The sequence below is a fragment of the Leptodactylus fuscus genome, chromosome 9 (assembly GCF_031893055.1).
Source record: "Leptodactylus fuscus isolate aLepFus1 chromosome 9, aLepFus1.hap2, whole genome shotgun sequence".
In the NCBI taxonomy this organism is placed as follows: domain Eukaryota; kingdom Metazoa; phylum Chordata; class Amphibia; order Anura; family Leptodactylidae; genus Leptodactylus; species Leptodactylus fuscus.
The window spans coordinates 79,528,402-79,540,969 of NC_134273.1; positions in this window are offsets into that span (position 1 = coordinate 79,528,402).

Sequence of the window (12,568 nt, forward strand, 5' to 3'; positions counted from 1 at the left end):
AGATAGATAGATAGATAGATAGATAGGAGATAGATAGATAGATAGATAGATAGATAGGAGATAGATAGATAGGAGATAGATAGATAGGAGATAGATAGATAGGAGATAGATAGATAGATAGATAGATAGATAGATAGATAGGAGATAGATAGATAGATAGATAGATAGATAGGAGATAGATAGATAGATAGATAGATAGGAGATAGATAGATAGATAGGAGATAGATAGATAGGAGATAGATAGATAGGAGATAGATAGATAGGAGATAGATAGATAGATAGATAGATAGATAGATAGATAGATAGATAGATAGATAGATAGGAGATAGATAGATAGATAGATAGATAGATAGGAGATAGATAGATAGATAGATAGATAGGAGATAGATAGATAGATAGATAGGAGATAGATAGATAGGAGATAGATAGATAGATAGATAGATAGATAGATAGATAGATAGATAGATAGATAGATAGATAGATCTAAATCATGGCCACAAAATAGTGCGGCGCATACGATCCCCGCTCCCATTGAAATCAATGGGAGCGTGTACGGCACGCAAAAGCCCCCGCAGCGTAGACGTGCCACATCACACGGCACGTTACACCATGTGAACCCTCCCTTACTGCAACGTGGGGCGTAAGTAACACTTTTGGCTTATCACCGTGTCGCTTGTTCCATGTGACTATAGAGCCCTATTATATAAAGTCCCTGTACATATTGGCGGTGTGGTGCTCGGTGACAGTTCACACCTGCAGCTCCTGATACACATCTCTTACCGTTCGCATAGAGCAGGACTCCCCCTTTAAGCTCCTTTGTACATTATTTGCTAATTATTTTTTACTAGAAAGGAGGAAAAAGATCATCAAATGTTAAATAAAAGCCTCATTGTAGCGGGTTTAGCAAATAAGACGACTGATCTCAGATTGTCTTCTACTCTTTGCATTTTCAGCTCTTTCCCTCCTCGCCAGGCCTTGTTCTTCCTGTGATATGTGCGGCGCTCCTTTGGTGCGGCTTCTTTGAAGACTCCTCTGCTACGTGCTGGTGGGTAAGAAGTTTTATGCAGAGTTTATGAAAACATCAGTGCTAATTAAGTAAATTAGAGATGCAATTAAATGATGTGTGCTGCCCCCCCTGGATAACAATGGGTACTGCGCTGTGCAGGGGAGGGATATTACACACATTTATCTAGTCATACTTAGCAGCATTGAGCAATTCTTCCATAATCAGATCTGTCCGGTTCTGAGAAAGATGAGTGGCAAACAATATGGTTGGCCCCCACAATATAATGCCCCATTGTGGTCCCCACACAGTATAATGTCATCCTATAGTCCCTACAGTACAATGTCACCCTCATCGTGGTCCCCACAGTGTAGCGTCCCTCTTCTTGTGGCCCTCACAGTATCATTCCCCCTTATTGGGGGCCCTGCATTATAATGCCCCCCACAGTATAACGCTCCCTTAGTATCATGCCTATCTGCTTGTGGCCCCACGCTGTATAATGTCCCCCCATTATAAGATCCCTCTCCTTTTAACCTCCACCTTATAATACCTCCCCCATCATGGGTTCCCACAGTATAATGACCACCTCATTGTAGTATACACAATATAATGCCCTCTTATTGTGTCTCCCACAGTATAACGCTCCCTCAGTATCATGTCCATCTGCTTGTGGCCCCCCACTGTATAATGTCCCCCCATTATAGCCCCACAGTATAATGTCCCCCCATTATAGCCCCACAGTATGTCCCCCACAGTATAATGTCCCCCACATTATAGCCCCACAGTATAATGTCCCCCACATTATAGCCCCACAGTATAATGTCCCCCACATTATAGCCCCACAGTATAATGTCCCCCACATTATAGCCCCACAGTATAATGTCCCCCCACAGTATAGCGCTCCCTCAGTATCATGTCCATCTGCTTGTGGCCCCGCCCCACAGTATAATGTCCCCCCATTATAGCCCCACAGTATAATGTCCCTCTCCTTTTGGCCCCCTTATATTACCTCGCTCATTGTGGTTCCCATGTGTAATGACCACCTCATTGTAGCACACACAATATAATGCCCCTTCAGTGACCCAACAGTATAATGCCCCCCTTATTGTGGTCTTCTACAGTCACTACATCGCCCCCTACCTGCTTCCAATCTTCTGGCAGGAGAGGGGGACCCCAATGGTGAAGCAGGAAGTGATCTGCTCCCATCTTCACCACCATATTGAACTCCACTGCCTGGGACAGCACCTGAAATTCAGGACTGTCCCGCTGAGGTATGATGTTGGTTTTCAAGAACCAGATTTAACTCCTATTTATGACTTTTTTTACTTGATTTTTAGACCATTCTTCTTTAGCAAACTGCTCGGGGTCCCTGAGATTTGAAGGGTGCCTTCTCCAAACTGCCATTTTGAGATCTAATCCATTTCAACTGGCTGCAAGTGTGATTTAGTTATTGCCACCACCTGTTAGGTGCCTCAGGTAAGTAACAGGTGCTGTTAATTAAACAAATTAGAGAAGCATCACATGATTTTTCAAACAGTGCCAATCCTTTTGTCCACCCCCTTTTTTATGTTTGCTGTGGAATTATATCCAATTTGGCTTTTTGACAATTCTTTTAGTGGTTTTCCATTGAAGACAAATTAAATGAAGATAATACCAAAGAATGTGTGACTGCAATCATTTTCTGGAAGAAACTGAGTATTATCTGACAGAATTGCAGGGGTGCCAATACTTTTGGCCAACACGGTATAAGGTATATTGGGAGTGTTTCTTGATGTATACCTTCAAAGGAAGGCTCCGACACATAGCCCTGAGTAGACCTACAGTGGAGACGTCACCCATAGCTCCCATCTAGTTCGAGATAAAATTTTCCCGACTTTCTAGACATGTGGGTGTGGCCTATCAAAAGGGGTGTGGCTTAAATGGGCCAAAATTAATGAAAATTGTGTAGTAAAGTTGTGTCTGAAAGTAGGCTAACTAAAAGGCGATATATACATATACTATACGGTCTGAGGATCCGGCAGATCTATCATCCAGCGTCAGTCACTGTGATAAATCTGGTGTATCCTCGCACTGCTTAGTAAATCTGGGTCATTGGTTGTCATTTATACATTAGAAACTTTATTTGGCATTTATTTATTTCTAAGTATTTTCTTAATCCAAGTAACTGGAATTAAATCAGACATTGTTAATCCCATTAAACAGCGACATGATTTGGGCCTTCAGGGAGAAGAGATTTTTTAAACTTTTTCTTCTATCAAAGAGGGACGTGAGGCCGGTGTATAATACTTATGGCGGACCTGAGGGCATATGTTAGGCCCCCGGCTGCGGTGGTAAGCCATCTTTACAACACGTTTGTCTGACTCCTTAGATGTTGTCGTCACTATTGGGATTAGATGGCTGGGATGGGCGATAACTGTGATCCCTGCCAGGATGTTGGCTGCTCTACAAGCGGCAATCATTGCTGATCGCGCCATTCACCGGACGTACCTGACATCCTACTGGGCTACAACACCACACTTGGGACATATCGGTACACTAGTTAGCTCAGAGGGTCATCAGTATGGGATTTCTGGGGTCCAACACTTGGCCCCTGCACAGATCAGCAGTATCAGCAGCGTTCAGGGGCCGGAAGTTCCAGCAATGGACGGGAGAGTGTGTCAGCTCTACTATGCAAGTATTCAGAGCGGGGCTATATAGTGGACGGGGATATAAAGTGGACGGGGCTATGTAGTGGACGGGGCTATATAGTGGACGGGGCTATATAGTGGACGGGGCTATGTAGTGGATGGGACAGCCAGCGCACATTTCCCATCCGCCGGTGTTCTGGTCTGCTGGTATAGCTGAACTGTGTAGGGTCTGAGTGTCAGTCCCCACAGATCCCATACTGATGAGCTGTCCTGTGCATAGGTCATCAGTATAAGATTCCTTTTGGGTTCGTGACCGCTTTTTTGGGATATTTTACGGCTTATTATAAACTTACAGTGTATTTGTATTCTTCTGTATAACATAGTCTGGGGTCAGTATTCCACAAGATGTTGCTAGTTTGCCCAGGCTATGGGTATGGTCAGCCCTCGGGTTCCTCTTAGGTCCATTTGCTAGTTGAGTGTCTAAAATGTTATCAGGATTTAGTTACGCTAGGTTCACACCTGCGTTCAGGGTCTCCGTACTATGGTTTCCGTCTTCTGCATGGCAGAAGACGGAAACCATAGACCGGGTCCGGCCGTGCGCGGCGGTGAGCGTTTTAGGCTCTCCGCCGCGAAACCGGATTTTTTTATCCGGACACAGAGTAGTGCATGTCCGACTGTGTCCGGATTATAAAACCCGGTTTCGCGGCGGAGAGCGCAAAACGCTCTGAATGGGTGAGAAAGTCTCCTGCAGGTTTCTGTCTCCTGCATCTGTTTTATGCAGGAAACGGAAACCTGCAATAAGGACAGATGAACGCAGATGTGAACAAGCCCTTACTGGTCTCCATATCCATCAAAGGGCCTTTGTCAAAAGACTGCAAAAAGCAAATTTCTAGGATAGACAGACAGACAGACAGACAGACAGACAGACAGACAGACAGATAGATAGATAGATAGATAGATAGATAGAAGATAGATAGATAGGAGAGAGATAGATAGGAGAGAGATAGATAGATAGATAGATAGATAGATAGATAGATAGATAGATAGATAGATAGATAGAAGATAGATAGGAGAGAGATAGATAGGAGAGAGATAGATAGGAGATAGATAGGAGAGAGATAGATAGGAGATAGATAGATAGATAGATAGATAGATAGATAGATAGATAGAGAGATAGATAGAGAGATAGATAGGAGAGAGAGATAGATAGATAGAGAGAGAGAGAGAGAGAGAGAGAGAGAGAGAGATAGATAGATAGATAGATAGATAGGAGAGAGATAGATAGGAGATAGATAGATAGATAGATAGATAGATAGATAGATAGATAGATAGATAGGAGATAGATAGATAGATATAGATAGAGAGATAGATATAGATAGAGAGATAGATATAGATAGAGAGATAGATATAGATAGAGAGATAGATATAGATAGAGAGATAGATAGATAGATAGAGAGATAGATAGATAGATAGATAGATAGATAGATAGATAGATAGAAGAGAGAGATAGATAGATAGAAGAGATAGATAGATAGATAGATAGATAGATAGATAGGAGAGAGATAGATAGATAGATAGATAGATAGATAGATAGATAGATAGATGAGAGATAGATAGATAGATAGATAGATAGATAGATAGATAGATAGATAGATAGGAGAGAGATAGATAGGAGAGAGATAGATAGGAGATAGATAGATAGATAGATAGATAGATAGATAGATAGGAGAGAGATAGATAGGAGATAGATAGATAGAAGGAAGGATGGATGGATAGATAAGAGATAGATGATAGATAGATAGATAGATAGATAGATAGATAGATAGATAGGAGAGAGATAGATAGATAGGAGATAGATAGATAGATAGATAGATAGATAGGAGAGAGATAGATAGATAGATAGATAGATAGATAGGAGATAGATAGATAGATAGATAGATAGATAGATAGATAGATAGATAGATAGATAGGAGATAGATAGATAGAAGGATGGATGGATAGATAAGAGATAGATAGATAGATAGATAGATAGATATGAAATTTCCCCAATGTGGGACTATTAAAGGATTATCTTATCTTATGTGTAGGTGAATAAATGACCTATTATTACCTATTACAGTCTTCTTCACAATGGCCGGCGTCACAGGTCGGTATCCGAAGCTTTTCTTTCTTCCCCAGTCTCTGACGCGTCCTCCATTGTAGATTTATTCCCATAGTGACTGTATCGTTGTGCGATTCTAGATGAACATTTGGAATTCTTTTAGTATTATTTTTTAGGGTATGAGACCCACTGGACTTATAGGGGTATTCCGATCACAAGTTATCTTCTAACCAAAGGACAGGGGGTCCACTACTATGGTGGAGGGCCGACCACTCTGACCCCCAATGATGTCGGGAAAGAGGGTGTTTTGCACCTCAGTTTGTATGGAGGAGGTTCGGGATACCCCTTTACAATACACCTGCTGCAAAAAAAAAATGGCCACTGTGTGTGAATAGGCCCCAAATAGTCCAATATTATCCCAATTCTATTACGACAGCCCTGGCCTGACGCCGATGGCGCGGGCGGCAGCTGAAGGGTTAACATTGCGGTTGTCGCCCCGTTCGGATATAACAAGCTAGTTTACATGCAATTTCTTTCCCGATCATATTATTTCAGGAAAACGTCCAATCCGATGTCAGCCATTGTGAAAATCATGACAGGATTTCATTAAAATGAACAGCTGTGAGTTTCACCAACGCCTCGCACCGTACAGCAGAATGTGCAAATAATTTCACTACGCAAAATTAATTTCACACCCATTGTAGAAAAAAATAAACCCGACGCCATAGCGAGAGCATTAGCCCCGTGTTATCTGCCAGTATATGGAGCGACGCTCATGTATAATACCGCCTAGATACAGGAAGACAGGAGAAATACAGACGTAGCAGAGCTGAGCTGGTGTTGGATATGTAGGGGCTCTGTGCATCATATCACCCTGATTTAAAGGGGATAAAAATATTGATTGATCTAGCCTAAGGATAAGTCATTAATATTAGATTGGTTGGGGTCCAACACCCGGCACCCCCACCGATCAGCTTTATACAGCAGCTAATACAGAGAGAATGCAGCAGGAAGCAGACAGCGCTGTTCTCTCTGCAGTGGCCAGACCAGGTATTGCACTTGAATGGGAGCAAAGCTGCAGTGCCCCAGTTCAGCCACTAGTCAGACAACAGCACTGTCAGCATCCTGCTCCATTCTCTGTATATTAGCTGCTGTATACAGCTGACTGGTGGGGATGTCAGAACAAACCCCTACAGATATGGATGGGCTGTCCTTAGGATGGGTCATTGATATGTTTAACCTGGAATATCCCTTTAAGATAAAGGTGATGTATCACCAGCAGGTCAGGAAACCCAGCCATGATGTCCTTATTGTGGTCAGGTTATCTTCTCATACATGTAGTGTCCTCCTGATAACCAGCCATGATGTCCTTATTGTGGTCAGGTTATCTTCTCATACATGTAGTGTCCTCCTGATAACCAGCCATGATATCCTTATTGTGGTCAGGTTATCTTCTCATACATGTAGTGTCCTCCTGATAACCAGCCATGATGTCCTTATTGTGGTCAGGTTATCTTCTCATACATGTAGTGTCCTCCTGATAACCAGCCATGATGTCCTTATTGTGGTCGGGTTATCTTCTCATACATGTAGTATCCTCCTGATAACCAGCCATGATGTCCTTATTGTGGTCGGGTTATCTTCTCATACATGTAGTGTCCTCCTGATAACCAGCCATGATGTCCTTATTGTGGTCGGGTTATCTTCTCATACATGTAGTGTCCTCCTGATAACCAGCCATGATGTCCTTATTGTGGTCGGATTATCTTCTCATACATGTAGTGTCCTCCTGATAACCAGCCATCAAACCCCCTTATAGAGACCACAGTGCCCTCTTCTGGACGAAACCTGCTACCATCAACAATGAAGTCCCTCAGCCCAGTCCTACCTACACCTGTGTATTTCAGATTCAGAGGCGACGTCCCAATTATACGTCTATATTAATACGCTTCTCTACATTAATACACAATTTCATTTTTTACTACCCATGCAAAGGCCTTCCTCTGGCAAACTTTCAACCATAAGACCTTTTCACCCTTTAGCATTTCACATCACGTAATCTTAAACAGTGTCAATGACAAAACCTCAAAAATTAAAAAAAAAAATTCCTAAAGCGGCGGCCATCCGTCATTCGAAAGGTTCTACTGCCACCTAGTGCCCAACTCCTGCCACAACATAACCCTGCGGGGGTAAATAATTTTTTTTTTCTTCTAATATATCTCGATAGCGGTGTACCAATAATCTAAATTTTACCGCGCCCGGTACCGCCACCGCCGTCTACTTTGCAGCCGAAGGGTTAGAAACTTTTTGCAAGTCCTGACCTTCAAATGTAATTTGATAAGACTGAATGTATTTGTCCTAGAGGTTTCAGAAGTCCATACTAAATTTGGAAACATAATTGGAAGATGCAAAGTGCAGAAAGTAATCAGCGCGGACCTACGTAGTCAGCATTCTTAACAACACCCGGGCATAGATTGTCCGCGCGCAACGCGGAGGCCCCGGCCGGATCGCTGCCTACTCCAAAGCTATTAATTGCATTTTGCCTAAAAGTCTTATTAGCCGAACTAGACAACTGAAACCGTACCAAATAGGATTGCAGTTATTAAGCATTTTCGGGAGCTGTTATGGAACAGTTATGGGCTCTGTGAATTTCTCATTATAATAATTGTTTTTCATCGGTTCATAGCAGAAGCGGCGAAGAAAACAATCGGATCGACATTCATCATACCATCTTAATTCATTAAACCCGAATATCTAATACGGGCGACGGCCGGAGTCAGCATTTTTAGCCTAAATGATACATTTTTTAATGGGCGTCTGCTATACTACGTGCCGTATAAACAAATGCAAAAAAAAAAAAAATACGAGACTGGGCGCCGGTTACGACTCTAGCGGAGAGATATATACCGGGCCCGGGCGACGGCAGATGTTATTGGAAGCTATTTATTTTTTAAATGTGGTTGTATGAGAGATGTCATATTCTTTTATGGGTCCGACGTAAAATTGTGCCACCGTTGGCTCTCCGTGCAAGAGGCTGTGGATGGGTTTGCAAGATTAATGGCGCCCTGCCTGGCTTAGATCGCCGACAATGCAAAGCTTGCAAATGTGCAAAAAAATAATAATAATAAAAACGAGAGGGAAAAAAAAATAAAACAGGTGTTACGATGAAGCAGTCACTGGAATAACATGCATTTGGTAAAATATTTATGGCCGCTTTACGGGACCCGCGGTGTAAAAGTTATAAATTATTCAATGGTTACACTTATTTGGGGCAAGTAATTCCCAGGTTTCGAAGGGAAGGATCAAGACTATTGATAAAAGGAGCGAAGCTACGTGTAGGAATCAGGAAGATGCATTGCGAACGTCTGCAGAGATTGTGGCTCTGACAGCGGCTTTATAAATGGCACAAGGTAGGTGGGAGGCCAATGGGGGGAGGGCTTCACGTTGCAAAACCGAAGGATGAAACTGTAATAATGGACAGCTATAGCTCTGCGTAGCAGCTGTATACACAAAACGGTATTGTATCTCCATGGTTGCAGACTACAAACCAACTTGTATGTAGTCTGAACCTGCGGTCAGGTCTTACTCCCTTCCCCTTCTGTATGCAGGGGATGGGGCAGGGAGCGGCTTTGCTCCTATTCCAGTATTAGGCACCGACCTGCGGCCCCGTCCACTTTATAGCAGTGACACCAGGGAATCTCAGGGGCAAAGCTTCTTCTGACCCCCTCCCCAGCAGTAACGTCAGGGCTCAGCTGATCGGTGCAGAGTCTGGGCGTCAAGTCCCCACTGATCAGATACTGATGGCTAGGATTGAGCCGATCTTGAGATTTCAGGATCATTTTTAAAATCCGATTTTTCGATCATTCTCCAGCCGATCCCGATCGTGAAATTTGCTTGATCGCCGATCCGATCTTTCCCGATCCCTCAACCCTAATGTTAGCTTTTCCCACAATGATTGGCCAGTAGCCAAGCATTGTGGGAACTAACGTGATCCTGCTGAAAAAAATCAGAATTCCAATCACGATCGTGAAATTTACTCGATCGCCGATCGGAATCCGATCTTTTCCGATCCCGATCACTACTGATGGCCTATCCTTAAAGCCCTTTTCAGACTGAAAGGCTCCTCTTGGCTCCGTTATAGAACAATCAAAAAAAAAAAAAAAAAACTAATTTCCCATCCTAAAGTATATAATAAGATTGCAGATTATCCAACCCCCTCCTAATGTTAAAAAGTAAGTGAACCTTTCCTCTTGCACTGAACACATTGTACAGATCGCTTTGCTGTCTGCTCGGGATTACGACGTCCTCGTTTCCATCAGGGTACAGCACTCTCTGTTCTCTCCAGGTAAGTGTTCTACAAGTCTATTATTAATGTTATTACTATTATTGAAGTGGATAATCTCCTGCAATGACGATCATGTTGATGTATGTAACCGAAAGAGACCTCTGCAGAACAACACACATGTAGATGGTACAAACAGCCACCGCTTTATGGAGTTAGCTTTTACCTATTCTTGCTTAATTTGGGTGAACTATTGAGGGTTTTAGAAGGAACGATCATGAAGAAGAGGAGGGAACATGTTGTGGAAAAACAGAATTTGCTGTTGCAGATTTTGCTTGATTTTTTGAGCTAAAGTCAGTAAAAAGCAGTTCTGCAATGTGTAGCCTTGTATTGCACTTGCCCCTGCCGTGTTGCTCCTATTGTATACAAGTGAGCCGCTCATTTTGGGTTGGGGTCCAGTGTGATCGATGACTTTTGTCTTACTAGATAAGTAAAGGAACCGGGATGTCACTTACATATGGGACCGATGTGATTAGAATTCGGTGGGAGACACCAGAGCACCGGCAACAGGTGAGTTTTTTGCCACATTCCCTGACCTCTCTGCAAAAAAACAGGTGATCCTGGACAACCCCTTTAATTTGATCCTTTGGGGGACAGAGGAGAGGGTTCTTAGTGCCCACTAAATGACAGGCTGGATTCACATCAATCCCTCTGCACCATCTATGTGATATTGTGGCACATATTTGGCAGACGTGCATCACATTACTTGCTCTGCGCCTTGTCCACCACATTGTGGCATTAGTCCACCTGTAATTCCAGTTCACTTTCTACCAGGTGAACATACCTTGAGGCTAAGGCTGAGTTCACACGGGGTATTTTGGTCTTGTTTTTTGAGCCCATAACCGCCTCACAATCCTGACTAAAAAGATGGCTCTTATTGAAATCAATGGGAGCCGCTCAGTTCTTTTTTCCGGGAGTCGTTTGTTCCGGCTCCCGGAAAAAAGAACGGACCTGCTCATTCTTCAGGCGGAGTCACCTTGCGAATCCGCCTGAAGACACTCCCCCCTCCCAACAAGGCCCATTCATTGGGTCTAATCCGGAGCGGAGTGCGCGACCGGATGCTGATGCACTGTACTGGCATCCAGTCACAGTTACCTGTATTTTGGACAGGAGGCCGCCTCAGGTTCCGGGCCAAAAAAAATCCATATGAATCTGGCCGCAGCAGAAAAGGCCTATGGGAAATACCGCGCTTTTCACTGAATTTTCCTCTGTAGACTTTCTACCTAATTTTTTTCTATGCTATGATTGGCAATCAACTGAATTAATTGAAAGGGAGGTGGAAAAATACTGACAGTGTTTTGTAAATTGAAATCTAAATTTGCAAATTTGCAAATTTTATAGAACAAAAATTCTGCTTTGGAATTTTTTCGCTTCTACAAACCTCGTCCAAGGTGGCCTTGATCAGTCTGGAGTATATATCCCCTTTTATGTATATATGTATGTGGTGCAATGTATGTAGAGTGTCTGTACAGGAGAGCGGGGCCTGTAACATGTTTTGTATGGTAAGCGCAGATGCGGCACCTTCACCACAGCAGCCACTGACAATTGGCGTCTTAATGGCGTTAGTCACAATGAAAGTTCCCAAACTTGAGCAGGTATACGAGCGCATTTCACGGGGAGGTCAGGTCCGCGCACATCACATTTATATGCGCTGGAAACATTTTGATTGCCTGCCAGAAACAATTTGTGTATTTATAGCCGGTGAGAATATTTTCTATCTTTAGACACATTAAAGTAAAGCGGAGCTATCTGATGTAATCAGATTTCATAACCCGCAGAAATGAAAACAAAATCGTATTTTTTTATCATCTCGCGTTGCAGAGTAATATTTGCCAAATAAATAAGTGTGACAGGACAATTGTGATCACACCGGCTGGAGATATTGAAATGCAAATGGAATTTTCAGAGCAGCTTAGTGCGGAGGCCGCGAGAGGTTTGAAATGTCTAATAGGCTGATAATGATACAAAGATACGGGAGAGAGAGATAGATACGAGATAGATAGATAGATAGATAGATAGATAGATAGATAGATAGATAGATAGTCAGATAGATAGATAGATAGAATCCGAGAGGATAGATAGAATAGACTGTATTCACCCACATTCATACTCATATTTTGATATAGATACATATAGAATAAATAGATCAATGAGAGAAGAAAGGATAAACAATAGATATGGAACAGATAGATTGATATACATACCGTATATATATATACAAGGATGAACAGATCGAAAGATAACAGGCAGATAGATATTGTATTGATAGATATAAGAAAATGAGTATAGAAGATAGATAGATAGAAGATAGATAGGGGATAGATAGAACACAAGCGCATCAATCATTCCCTTAGATCCCTTTTCCACTAAAATTAGAAATGTCTTTCATTATGTAGATGGGATTATTGTGCCATTCAGTCACCTAGATCTGTGTCACCTGGACAGATCCTATAACTATGTGCATAAGTCTTAAAGGGGATCTCTACATAAATGGG